This window comes from Neocloeon triangulifer, unplaced genomic scaffold (assembly GCF_031216515.1).
Source record: "Neocloeon triangulifer isolate White Clay Creek 2 clone unplaced genomic scaffold, ASM3121651v1 ptg000014l, whole genome shotgun sequence".
NCBI classification, from domain to species: Eukaryota; Metazoa; Arthropoda; class Insecta; order Ephemeroptera; family Baetidae; genus Neocloeon; species Neocloeon triangulifer.
This window is the reverse complement of record NW_026775556.1, coordinates 27,277,501-27,291,680: the sequence shown is the minus strand read 5'-3', so window position 1 is coordinate 27,291,680 and position 14,180 is coordinate 27,277,501. Positions and strand designations below refer to the sequence as shown.

The following is a 14,180-nucleotide window of genomic DNA, read 5'->3' as shown; positions in this document are numbered from 1 at the left end:
GATGATGAACTCCCACGAACTGGAAAGGGGACTTTTGTTTCATAACATCGATCTAGCCGTCCTTAAATTCCGCAACGTGTGGCACAGTCTCATTACAGGCACATGTCATCAACTTGGTAATATTTCATTGGATCAAATTTAAAAGAATCAATTTTAAGTTTTTAAGCTAAAATTTGTATTTAATCAACTTTCTCAGGAAACTGCTTTACATTTTTTATTGGAGCATTGATCATCACCAGCTGCTTAACAGTATTGTTGTTTACTCTCCAACTTTTTACAATTTATCTATCTTCGGACCAGCCAGTAATTGCAACTTTTATTGTGTTCATGATTGTGGTCGCCTATGGTCAACTTTTGTTCATTATTATGAAATCAGAAAGCGCCCAACAACGAGTAATGGCTAATGGCTAATTTAAAAAATTTAATTTCTTATGTTTAAATATTAAGTTAAAGAGAGATTTGATGGAAGCTGTGGAAGTAACGAAATTACTTAATTTGAGCCGACCTGCAAAAAAATTGGTTGTATTTGAATAAATAGGATACATGGAATAAAAAATTTATTGCTAATTTTTAGATGCTGAAATTCTTGACCCGGACGCTGACATTTTTCCCAGCAGTTTCTCTTGATGGATATTTTGCAATTAACAGAAGATCACTTTTTCATGCAAGCCTTGCTTTTAAAGATCACAATATTAGATACAAAAAATTTATTTTTGCAGATAAATATGGCACTGATAACGAACTTTATAGTGCTGGTGCAGCTACGAATCAAGCAAAAGGAGTATGATGCATCAGAATTTTTTTCCATCACCCAGCAGATAAAAATTCTCGGTATCTTTTAATTCGTGAGCTAAAAATAATGAAAAATAAAAATTTGTTATCAAAAACTCATTCAATATTGCCGTTGCCTCAATCAATTGATCAAAAAGCAATCAGCTTAATAACCTTGCCACAGTAGCCATAGCTCAAGATACAAATAAATATTAAATGACACCACAGAAGGAGCTCAATATGAATAGAATATTTTATTGCGACACGCATTATACAGGCAGTTCACCAGCCTGTAGAGGAAATTTAGTTCAAGTGCTCAATCACGCGTCTTTGTTGACGCGGTCGTGCGATCACCGCGCGTGCACCTGTATTCTCCGTTTCAAGGAATTCAACTTTTGCACTTCTAGAAAGCATCACTTTAATTTAAATAATTAATTTCGATGCAACTTTTGCTAAAGCTGGGCGCTTTTCATGGCGTTCATCCAATAAATAAAAACGAGAAAATGGGGAAATATGAAATTAAAATAAATTCGTGCACGACACTTTTCTACGTCGTTTTCAACTTCCTACAACTTACTCTCAGTTTTCTATTTTTTAAAGCGGGAATCGAGGTAAAATTTAATAATTTAAATTTAATTTAATTAATTTAACGAACAGGTGATGCTTGAAGTAGAAGATGGATCATCGTCGTTAATACTTATTTTCGTATGTGGCATTGTAATCTTCCAACTTATCTCGTTGATGTTTTTGCCCAAACTGTGGCAAGTCGTAAAATTTCTGAACGATTGGGTAGAATTTAAGGTTTTGTTAAAGACTTGGCTTGTATTTATATTTATTTAATAATGATCTTAGGAAAAACTCCGATTAATATCATTTGAAAAATTACGACTTTTAGAAAAGGAGATGGACCTGAAACCAAAAAAAGCGTACGCATTTGGCACTCTCTTTTTTGCAGTAGTTTTTTCAGGTGACATTTTAATGGCCAACCGCGGTTATCCAAAGCTTGACAATATAATGCATGGCATTGGGCTGTTTTACGTAATATTTATGATAGCATTTTGGACATCGTTTTGCGGTGCAGCCTCAGATGCATCTGCAATTTTAATCGAGTCTTTTAAAGTAATTGAACATGCTTCAATCATTGAAATTATTAATTCTATAATTCTTTCAATTAGGAATTAGAAAAAGAATGCGTTGGCCGCAAGTTGAATGAAAAAGCACTGCTGTACCGAGAACTGTGGTTTCAACTCATAACCAACCAAATGGCACCATTGGGTATGAATTTTTAGTAAGGAAATTATAGATTATTGTAAAAAAAAAAAATTTTTTATTAGGGAATTGTTTTACATTTGTGCTCGGATCGATAATTATTAACAACATAATCAACATTTTGTTCTTTCTACTTGAAATTGTAACAGTTTACAAACTTGAGAATCCAATGTTTACTGGAATTATTTTTTCAATGGGAATATTATTTTATTTCGAGCTTTGTGCATTTTTTATGCAATCAGAAAAAACGCAAAATAAGGTATGGCAACGAGAAATTGACTTTAGTTAAAAAAAATACATTTATTTATGCACAAAAGGTCCGTCAAAATCTTAGAGAAGCCATAGAGTGGACAAAAATTTTAAATATAGACAAAAGTTCAAAAAAACTGGTGTGGTAAAATAATTTTTTGATCAAACTCATAAAATTAAAAAAAAAATCGAAAAAGCTCATCAAGTTTTTTAGTAAAGCGGTAACAAATTCACCTGAAATATCGTTAGATGGATATCTTTCAATTAATCGGAAATCTTTCGGAGAGGTGAGCACAATCAAAAGTTTATCAAAAGTTAATATTTCTTTACTTTAGTTGCTGTTCGCAATAATTATGAATCTTACTATTCTGATGCAGTTTGAAGTTCCGCAAAGAAAATATAACGATATTCAACAATTTTTTTCAATTGGACTCAAAGTAGAAGAAAGATTCTTTAGAAATATTCTTACACAAAACTCAAACAAGCAAAATTAAATAAAATATTAAATTTAACATAATTTTTATGTTTATTTTGTAAATCACCAATTTTTTTTATCCTAAGAACGGTTTAGAATTTATTTAGTAACTTAAGGCCTGCTTATTGACATCTACAACTCCTGTTTGCGGCAAATCGGCCCGAAATTTTTGGACCCAGATTTTTTTATAGATTCCTACCTATCAGTAGAGTTGATTGCACAAAGAAAAATGGGGGGTAGCGCCGATTATTCTTGAAATATGATTTTTTGAATTTTTACATTGCGTCTTATGGAAATTTTTGTTTTTGGTGATTAAAAAAAAACTGCCCGAAATTTTTTGCTCAAAATTTCACAAAATGATAAGCGAATGACCCTAAACAGATTAGCAGAAAAAAATTTGAGGGTTCATGGGGCAAAAAAATAACATTGGGCATATGTGCGATCAAAAAAAACCTCCTTGGTACTCTTAGCATTGCAATAAGGAGTCCTTAAGAAATTTCTCCATGAATCGAGAATATAAATAAATGAATTTTTTCCTAGAAAAAAATGAGACTGTCCTCACATAGATCAATGATCGTGCCACTTAGGTGTCACCATCAAAATAATTTGGTTGCATGTCCTTTTTATCAGCTCGACATTCAGTTTGAAGTTGGGTGGTATGGAGAACAGTCTAAGTGATGTGAACAACCTCCTGAAATTAGGTGCCGTTTTTGGTTCGCACAATCTATATTTTGATAAAGAAACGAAAAAATTCAAAGCAGCTTCCACTTTTAGTTTCCGATTCATATATTTTTTATTAATAAATTCAATCCAGTTTTCTGTGTGCTTTCTCTATGTCCGAGCTGGAATTAAGGTAATTAACAAAAAGGTCAATATACTTTTTTTTAATAATATTTTCTTTTTTAAAGGTAATGGCAACTTTTGAAGCTGCGACAAGCTTGTTGATTGGAGGTTTTTTGACCGGACTGATATGTCCGTGTTCTGTGCCTTTTTGCCTGGTGTTTAAAGTTAATCACACCATTAATTATCTGAATGAGTGGAAAAGAGTCCAGGTTTAATTAAATGTTTTATAAAAATAGATTAATACAAATTGTTCTTTTATGTAGGTGTTGATTAATGACGATGACACATCACATTTTAAGCACTCATTAAGTAGTAGTAAATTGTTGAGAAGAATAAAATTCGTGTATCTCACCCTAGCCATTGTATCTTTGGTAAAAATGGGTGAGCTGCTGATTTCGAACGATTACCCAAGCATAGATGACGTTTTGCACATTGTCGGGGCATTGCACTCGATTTTCGCTTTATCTCTTTGGACTTTTGCTTGCAATTCGGCTCGCAACGCTTCGTCCTCGCTCGTTAAAAAATATAAGGTTAATAATATATTTTTAATTATTTTTAAGAATTCAATCTCAGTTTTTGCAGATTTTGAAGGACGAACAACCAATTGGACTTATGTTTTTGGAGTTTGATAAGTCTGTCCTGCGATTTCGTGATTTGTGGCACGATTTAATTGATGGCGCCTTTTGTCCGATTGGTATAACATTTAAGAATTTCATTTTATACAAGTTTTACACCGTCTTTTCAATTAAAAATAGGTAAAATTTTTACCTTCACTTTTGGCATTTTGGTCACATACCACTCGGTGACAGTTCTGGTTTACTTGCTGCAGCTATTCACAATTTACATTAAAAGCAACCAAGTTGATCTCTCACTTATCATCGCGCTCATTTCTTTGGTATCTTTCATACAGATCGTATTTATTTTTATGGTCGGTGAAAACGCTCAGAAATCAGTAAAATTGATCTAAATTTGAATCAAGAGCAAAAATTATTTAAATAAAAAAAATTCAGATTCAAAAGGACGTTGTCTCTACAATTGAAATCACTAAAGCCCTTAAAGCCAGCAGTGAGGCCAAAAAAATGGTACGGTAAAATTACAGGACTAAAAAAAAAAATACGAAACTGGTGCATTGATCTGTGTTTTTCAGATGATCGCCTTTCTGAGTAAAGTGATTGTAAAATCACCTACAATTACTTTGGACGGTTACATTGCGATAAATAGAAGAACTCTTGCATTTGTAATTTGATTGATTTTCCAAAACTTTAACTCTAAATAATTTCTCTTTCATTTTGCAGGTTACAATTGCTTTGATTTTAAACTTAATTGTCTTGATTCAACTTGGAATCAAGGAAAGGAAATACGAATATAGTCAGTTTTTTAATATTAGTAATGCTATTAAGATATTGTGATGACGCCGAATTTGATGGCGACATATATTTTCTTAATAATCTCTCAATTTTATCAAAATAAACCTTTGAACAAACAATAAAAAGTTAAATACGTTGCCTTATTATAACAACAAAATGCTCCAACTAAATATTGCATATGAAAATTTAAAATGTACCACGTGATTATCTGTAAGAGGTGCTTGAAGGGAAAAGTTATTATATTTGATATCAAATTTGTGCTCCAAACTCCGAAGCAATATCGGCCTTGGTCGAAGCCATTGTCACGCTCTCTACAATTTGACAGGTGCATTTGTTAGTTGTGTCAAAGGGAAAAATTGATATGACGAGTGCCATCAACAATAAAAATGATCAAAATACAATGCCGCCGCTGTGTTACTATCAAATTATGCTAACATTTTTATTACCAGCCAAATCAGCTAAGTTGATATGTATGTAAAAATAAGAAAATTCATTCATTAATTTAAAGTGAAAATTTCGGGTAGTTTAGTGAAAAGTTTTTGAAGCATCGAATCAATCAAAATATACAAAGATGATTTAGTATGAATAATCGTCTCGATTTTTGCATTTGAAATTTATTAATTTCATTGTTCTGATTACTGAAAACTGATCGATATCTTTACACCCCTCTCTAATCTAGCAAGAGTGGACTTCTTTTTTTATCTCTATTGCTTTACAGGGAAATAAATTAATGGCCAGCATGTTTCTCCAGGAGCAACAAGTTTTTATACAATTGTGCAGATTATTTGGTTTCACACCAATTTATCAAATTATCGAATCACGTAAAATCAACTTCAGATTTTTCTCAACAGCGACTCTTTACTTCGCAGCAACAAACTTAACGCAGCTTTCGTTGATGATTTTCTTTCTTTCTCCACTCATTCAGGTATTACGTATAAAGAAGGAAATGTTGTTATTGACTCTACTTTTTAGAATATTTGGAACTCAAAATTCAAATTAGGAATAATGCCAACCATTTACATGACTAATATGGTGCAGGTGCAGCTAATGCCCGTTTTCTTTTTTCTCAACGTACGAAGTCAGATTGAATATTTCAGCAGTTGGCACCAGTTTGAGGTGTTGTAAAATTGATTTAAATTTTATAATTTTAGTAAAAATAAATTATTGTTCAGGTTAAATTCCTAAAAATTTCAGAGTCAAAGGTGGTCAATTTTGGGCTCAAAAAGCCAAGCATTTTTTACTCGGTGTTTACAATATGCATGGGTGCGTTTATCCTCATCAGTAGGCCAGTTTTTACATCAAGAGGACCTTTCCTCACATTAGGCGGATTTTTGCACTGCATTGGGGCGTGTTACTTCAGTATTATAATTTTTTGGTGGTTGCTTAACTGCAAATCTGTCAAAAACGCTTCTCAACTGTTACTTAAAGAGTTTCAAGTATAAGGAACTTAGCTTTGATAATGAATAGTTTTACTTTTGCCTTGTAAAATAATATTTCAGTGCTTGACCTCAGGACGGAAGGAAAATATTGGAAATGCTTTTGTTGAATACTTTAAGCTGTGGCATTTCTTCTTAGACTCGATTGCAAGCAAATTAGGCAAGTTTTTACAATTTTCGATTTTTCATTACATTAAAATTTAATATTTTATTTATATTTTCAGGAAATTGCATTTTTTGCTCGGCAAGCATGGTGCTATTGCTTGCATTCAGCAACTGCATTTTTATGACGTATCAAATTGTGTCAAATTACTCCATTACTGAGGATTTGCCAACAATTGCGTTCATGTCAGCAGTTGTGGGCGTATTTTTGATTGTTCCGTCTACTTTTTTCATGGCTGCTCAGAAAGTGCAAACACAAGTATTATTTTGTGTTGTTTATAATTTCAAATAAATTCATTTAACGTTAATTCCAATAAGCTTTACGTCGACTTAAGAGAGGCAATGATGTTAACAAAAGGCTTAAATATGCGAAATAAATATCAGCAAAAGTTGGTATGTCGAGTTTAAAATTTTGAAGACTGTAAATTTATATCAAAATTTCAGATGCTTGATTTCTTCAGTAGAATGATTCGATTTACGCCGAGCATAAATTTTGACGGTTATTTGCAAATTAATAGACAAACGTACTTGTCTGTACGCTGCCGTTTTATGCGACTTTGAGGAAAATAATAGCCCTTTTCTCTTATTTTCAGCTCTGCATCACACTTCTCTTGAACTTGGTGATCCTCATTCAGCTAAATGTTCGCGAGAAAAAACTGAGCTTTAATGATTTATTTGATATTTCAGTTTCATTGGGTAGAGCTAAAAATGTAAGCAATTAAACTACCTAGATATTCATTGAAATGTTTGAAATGCGTGTTAAAAATTGAAAAATGTATTTCATGTTAAGGCTCAAAAATTGTTTGCAATTTCTTCTTAAATATTAAACTTAAAAGAATATCTCTATAAAAATTTAGTTTTTATTTATTTCATTAATATATTTATTTTAACCGTAGTCATAACCATTAAGATTTAACAAATAAGGATAGGAAACTCTCATTACTTAAATTCCCACTCTCAAATATTCACCATCATAGATTAATCAATAGTTGATTGCCATATATGCACAGTACATAAATTATATATCGATTTAAATGAGAGCGCATTACGAGTGAATTCTCACAATCAGTCGCATTGAAACCTGCAAACAAATAAATATGTTGTTCCAGGAGCAGAAACTTTTTGTAATTTTAAGCATGGTATTTGCTTTCACTCCAATATACCAATTTAGATCAAATCAAATTCACTTGACACTTTTTTCAAAAGTCTCCTTGTATTTTTTGTCCGTGAGCATGATCAAAGTTTTGAGTACCTCATATTTTATTTTTATGGTCATAAAGGTAAAATCTAACATTAAAATAATGATTATATCATATAATCATTGTTTTAATTTTTATTTATATGATTTAAAAATAATTCGTATATATTTTTCAATTTTATTGCTACAGAATGCTTCTGAGGTGAGCTTCAGAATCGGTTTCTTATTGACTGTATTTCTTGTAAACCTAATAATACAGCAGTTTTTGCCATTCATTTTTCTTGTAAACATAAGAAACCAGGCTAAATTTTTAAAGAGTCTGCGCAAATTTGAGGTAAAAAAAAAGAACTTTCGGTCATTATAAATTAAGTCTAACGTTTCAAATTATAGATGAAAGTTCTTCAAATGTCCTCATCAAAGATAATCGACTTTGGGCTCAGAAAATGGAGCATAGTTTTCTCCATAATCACATTAGCTTCATCTTCAATATTTCTATTTAACAGAAAAATATTTTTGTCTCAACCTGGCTTCTTTACCATGGTGGATATACGGCCATTCTTAGGAGTATTTCACCTCTGGACATTTGTCTTTTGGTGGATGATTAATTGTTTAGCAGTAAAAAACTCCTCATCCGTTCTGCTGGCAGAGTTTCGCGTAAGCTTTAAAATTGCGATTAACTAATGTGTACAAAAAACGTTCCTCCTTTAGAAATTTGCATTGTCACCGCCTGAAAAAGAGGGAATGAATCTGTTAAAATACTGTAAGATGTGGCACTATCTATATGATTCAGTTTCTAGCAAGCTAGGTAACTAAATCTTATCAAAAAATTTATTCCATAAAAAAAATTCGATTCAAAAAAAAAAAAAATTTAATGTTTCAGGAAATTGTGCGCCTTTTGCAGCAAGCGCGGTGCTATTTCTTTCTTTTGGAAACTGCTTATTCATGGCCTATCAAATAACCTCAAATTACTCATTGGAAGCAGATTTTTCACTTTACATCTTTATGTGTGGTGGCATAATTTTCTTTTGGCTCTACCCAACAGCTATTTTTATTACTGCTCAGAAAATGCAGAATCAAGTACAAAAGTGGAACAAACAAAATTTGCATTAAAATACATTTCTTTTCATTTCTAGATTCACGAGGACCTGCACGAAGCAATGCTTATAATTAAAAATTTAAAGCTAAGAAAACCAGATGAACAGAAATGGGTAATTTTAAGTTGAAAGAAACGGAATGAGAAAATGCAATAATTATTTCAGCTGCTGGAATTCTTCAGTAGAATGATGAGATTCGCACCGCAGGTCAGCTTTCATGGGTATTTGGAGATAAACAGCAAAACATATCTGTCGGCAAGCAAATATTAACCCAATTTTCTCAATTTTAAGCATTAATTTTCTAATAAATGCAGCTTTGCGTTGCCTTGCTCTTGAACTTAATTGTGCTCGTCCAACTGAATGTGCGCCAAAAGAAGTTCAGCTCCTATGATTTCTTTGATCTTACAGCGACCCTTGTGCAAAACAAGGATTGATATTTACGATATTAATTACATAATCCTTACAAGCGCAGAAAGGTATTTAAAAATCTCATTTTTATTTCATAATTATATTTATATCTGTAATGCTTATGAATAAATTGAACCAGAAATCGAAATCTTACATTCATTTGCATAAAATTTAATATATTTCTATTGATTTATAAATTAATATATTTTAAATAATTAAATTGATTTTTTTTAAATAAGGGAAAAGTAAATTTTAATTTAGACCTATTAAATATACATTTTCTAGCATCATTTGTAAAAAAATTGATGGCCACATAAACGATCACAAACTTCTTCCTAGCCAGTCATTCATTGTCATGTGAATGGCCATTATTAACAAAATGTGTCACCAGACATTCCACTTGTCACGACCCTTCTTAATAATAAGATGACGTGCGCATATTTTATTGATTTCCAGAGCCACTGACCAGAGCAAGTCACTTTCCCTTGCTCACTCACCACCATGGTCTCTTTTTATGGAGAACAAAAAAATTTGTTAATATTTTCAATCCTCATTGGCTTCACGCCTTTAGCAAGAAATTCAGAAGGTAAATTGCATTTGAAATTTACTTCAAAGCCAGCTGTGTTGTTTGTCATCATAACTGTTCTCCAAATTGGAGCTCTACTAAAATTCCTGCTAGTTGTTAAGAAAGTATATCAAAAGGATTTTCTCTAAATGAACCTAATTTAAAAATAAACTCGTTCATTTTAGGCTATTTATGCAGAAGTTGGACTTTTCGTTGCTATTTACACAACTAACATAATTATAAGCCAATTGATTCCGATTTTTTTACTCTTAAACATTCGCAGTCAAATAGCCTACTTTGACGCCTGGTTTGATTTTCAGGTAATTATTTATTATATAATAATATTTCTTTGTGTATAAAATTTGGATAAAAGTTGAATTTCAATCATTAATTTTAACTTTTTCTATAATTCTAGGAAGAGATGAGCGTTTTGATAGGAAAAAGAAAGACGCTTGGATTAAAACGTCAATCAAAAATATTATTCATTAGCATCATATTCTTCTCAATTGCGTTTATGAACGGCAGACAATTTTTTGCTAACATGAGCGCTCCGACGCTCGACGATTACTTGCACTTCATCGGAGGCTGCTACTTTAGCACTTTGCTTTCATTGTGGACAATAAACTGCACAGCAATCAGAAGATCTTCGATTTCGATCTTGAATGAATTCAATGTCAGGAAGTAAGAAACTTTTATTATATGTAATTAATATAGATAATTTTCCAGAAAGCGTTAGTGGATTCGAAATTTGAAATCGAAAAATTGCAAAAGACTGCTTTGAAATATTGTGAAATTTGGCATTTTTTCATTGATAAGATATTCAGCAAATCAGGTCTGATATAACTATATTTTGTAGCCTTAAATTAGCAACTTTTTAATAAGGTTGCTGCGCGTCGGTTGCTTTTTCGAGCACTCTGCTGCAGTGCTTCGCGAACGTATTGATTCTAATCTACCAGTTTTCAGCAAATTACTCCTTCACAGACGATTTTAAAATCACCTTTTTTATTCTCCTGCTGGCGGCTGTTTACTGTTTTTTCGCAACAGTTTTTTTCATGCAGGCGCAAAACACCCATAAACAGGCAAGGAGAAATCACTTGCGTCCTTTTTTTGAACTACGTCACTTTTTAGATCACCGGAGATTTGAGATTGGCCATGGCCGCTTCTATTAGAATAATTAATGAGCAAAAATCAAGATCCTGCCAAAAGATGGTGAAAAATTTAGTATTAAATCTTAATTAAGAACAAATTTGTTTACAGTTGGTTGAGTTTTTCACCAGAGCTATCAAATCTCATCCCGATGTTAATTTCCACGGCTATTTCACAGTGAGCAGCAAAAGTTTTCTGGTGGTAAGAAAAATATTCATGATTATTCTGTTTATGATTATAACGAGTTTATGTACTTTTAGGTGTGCGTGTCATTAATGCTTAACTTAATTGTTTTAATGCAGCTTAATGTGAAACAAAAGAAACTCAGTGCGAATGAATTCTTCGAGTTTACAAAAATTTTCCATGAGTCTTAGAAATTTGAACTTACACACGTTAAACACATAAACAACTTGTCAATATATTAAAATTTTCATATTTCAAGTCATCCGAGCTAGGCTCACTGCGGTAGTTTGGTGTAGTTTTTTTAATTTCGAAAGTTTTAGCAAAATACTTATTAGTGGTGATGCCGTTTTGACCAACAATTGCTTTTTTTCCACAAAATAATGTAAACAATGTGATGTAAAAATTTGGACAAATAAACAACTTAAACAACAATTATAATATTTTTTTTATATATATCTTTCTGATCTTAAAATTATTACATGGAAATTTTATACCACCGCGCACAAAATATTATAGACTTGATTTGTACAACTTTTGCAACATTACAAGCAATTTAGAATGTAATGAGATGTTTACGGAAAATGATAAAAGCCGAACGTGTTTGATGCCTATTAAATCCAATAGATAAGTAGGGAATCCCGTCGGCTATTATCGGCGTAATTAATTGCACATTAATTTGCGATTGCGCTGTTATATAATAAATAAAAGTTGGTGCGCAGCTGGCGTGTTTGTCATGATATCCAATACTTTTATTATTCTAGAGCAACCTTAAAACGCATTCGCATCAAGATCAAGGTTCGATATATGGAAAGCTTTCGCGTTAATAAAAAGAAATGGATGTTTGAGGCTTTACAGATCATGATCGCCCTCAAACTGTTCATACTTGAAGCAGTCAGCTTAATTTTGATTGATTGAGTTCATTTATTATTTACGAACTGGCAAGCAACGAAAGAATAAATCTCACTTACTATGAATCTATTATGCAAGTAATAAGTAGTGTTCAAAGAAGGTCTTGTCCCAAATTAACTGCAAACTTAAGACTTTCGTTTTCCAAATCAGAATTCTGCAGAGGGATTTTAAAATATAATGAAATTTACATTTTCTTTAATAATAAATTATGTGTGTATTTCCTTTTACTTATTATTCAGGCACTTTCTTTGAAAGTTTAAAGTAAACACGTTTAAGGCGGTGCAAAATGTTGTGCCCTTTGACCTCTGTAGATATTATGACGGACAATTTATAAATATTTAAGCGCGACCTCATTGCCAAAATCAAGGAAAAATTCAATTTAAAACAAAAATATTATCAGAATAATTTACTTCTATAAGCTAGAAATAAAACGCAGTTGATTTTCATTAGGCGTTGTTGTTATGAAAAATAATATGAATTGTAGCACTTGACAGTCTTGACTTCACACATGTTCTGTCAATGGGCGCCATAAAACATAAATAATGTAACCGAAGCCGGTCTGACCAGCAACTCACACAATTTCTATCGCCAATAATGACTTGCGTTTTTAATAAAACATGTAATGTTAACCATTCATAGGGGTGCGCTAATTCCTTTTATTAAATTGGCGAATCATTAAAAGAGTAGCATTTTATTATCTAATTCGTTTATACATGTTGAAAATCATTGTTGTGATAATTTGTACGTGGATGACGTCCGACTTGACGCAGAAGCGGAATTTTTAGTCTAGGAAGTATGAATTGAGCATTTTATGCGTGCGTGTGGCTCGAATGCACGCGGGCTGACTACATGAGAGCGGTATTGAAAAGCTGTTTGTTGAGAGATTTGCACCGCAGACTCGTTTCTGTCATTCGACTCGGAACTGAATATGGAAATTACCTTAGGAATGACGATCTACCAGTTTCTTCCTGCGTTCGCTACTGCGAAGGTGAACTGGGCGATGAGTGTGATGCTCTGAAACACAAACATAAATAATCTTTACAGTTCAAATTTATAATTATTCTTATCGATAAGGCATAAAAGTATAATTAAATTAGTTTATTATCAAATACTAATTATTCTGTGTCAGAAATTAATCTGTGAATATGAATACGAGTTTTTGGTTAAATTAATTTTAAAATTTTTTATTTTCTCTACAAAAACCTGTTTAAAATTAAATAACAAATTAAAAGCTTTTTGTTTATGTCCGGGGGAAATTCGTCTAGCTGAAATGAAAAATTTGCCCAAATTGAGATTGTGGTTTATATTATCAAAAAAAATCTTCTACGTTTAAAATTTGCTTAAATTAATCAAAATTATAAATAGAGTGATTTCTGTTAGGTTTATTTTATTCAATTTTCGCTTATAATGGAGCCTACTTGTGAGGTTGATGATAATAAATAATATTTATGAGACTTGAGAGTTTCCCATCAGATCATTGCGTTTCTCAAACACTCGAATCTTTCATCACATTGCACTTATTGTCGCTTTGACGATGCGGCACGCGCTGGTTCTACCCACAAAATCCAAACAAACAGAATCGACTCCTAAAAGCATGAAACCCAATTTGGAATCATTTAATTCTATTACCTCTTATATTTCGACCAACAATTTTTACCTTTACTTTTTATGTAATTATTTCTCAACGATATATATAGCTGTAAAAAAAACCACCGGTGTATTTGGAAGAAAATATTGGCAATTGTTCTAAAAAAATTAAAAATTAATTTTATTGCAAAATCTCTTGTTAAATTGTGATAATTGCATAATACATTAGGTTAGCATGTTTTGTTCCACTTTCGAAGCGACAAGTAAGAAAATTATTCATTAATTCCTGCAGTTAATTATATAGCATGATTATTTCTACTTCCAAGCAATGCAAGCAGAGTGCAGTAAAGTGCAATGCAAGTACTCAATCTGCTTTTCTTCAATAGGTGGCGCATTTTGCTCATTATTTTAATAATTTTTTTCTAACAGACCATTCATATTTCTCTTGATCTGATTGCAATGTGAATAAAATTATAAATTTAATACAAGATTTGAAGTTGGGGTATTTTTCTACCTTT

At 31.9% G+C, this 14,180-nt stretch overlaps 1 protein-coding gene across 1 annotated transcript in view; it reads right to left on the bottom strand.

The window, feature by feature from the left end:
• The window catches only part of LOC132199823 (nose resistant to fluoxetine protein 6-like), a 96,772-nt gene that overhangs the window by 15,503 nt on the left and 67,089 nt on the right, over window positions 1-14,180 (bottom strand). The window contains exon 3 of the mRNA XM_059624858.1: window positions 13,015-13,089. The gene's annotated coding sequence lies outside the window, so the exon portion shown is untranslated. The remainder of the gene's footprint in view (window positions 1-13,014; window positions 13,090-14,180) is intronic.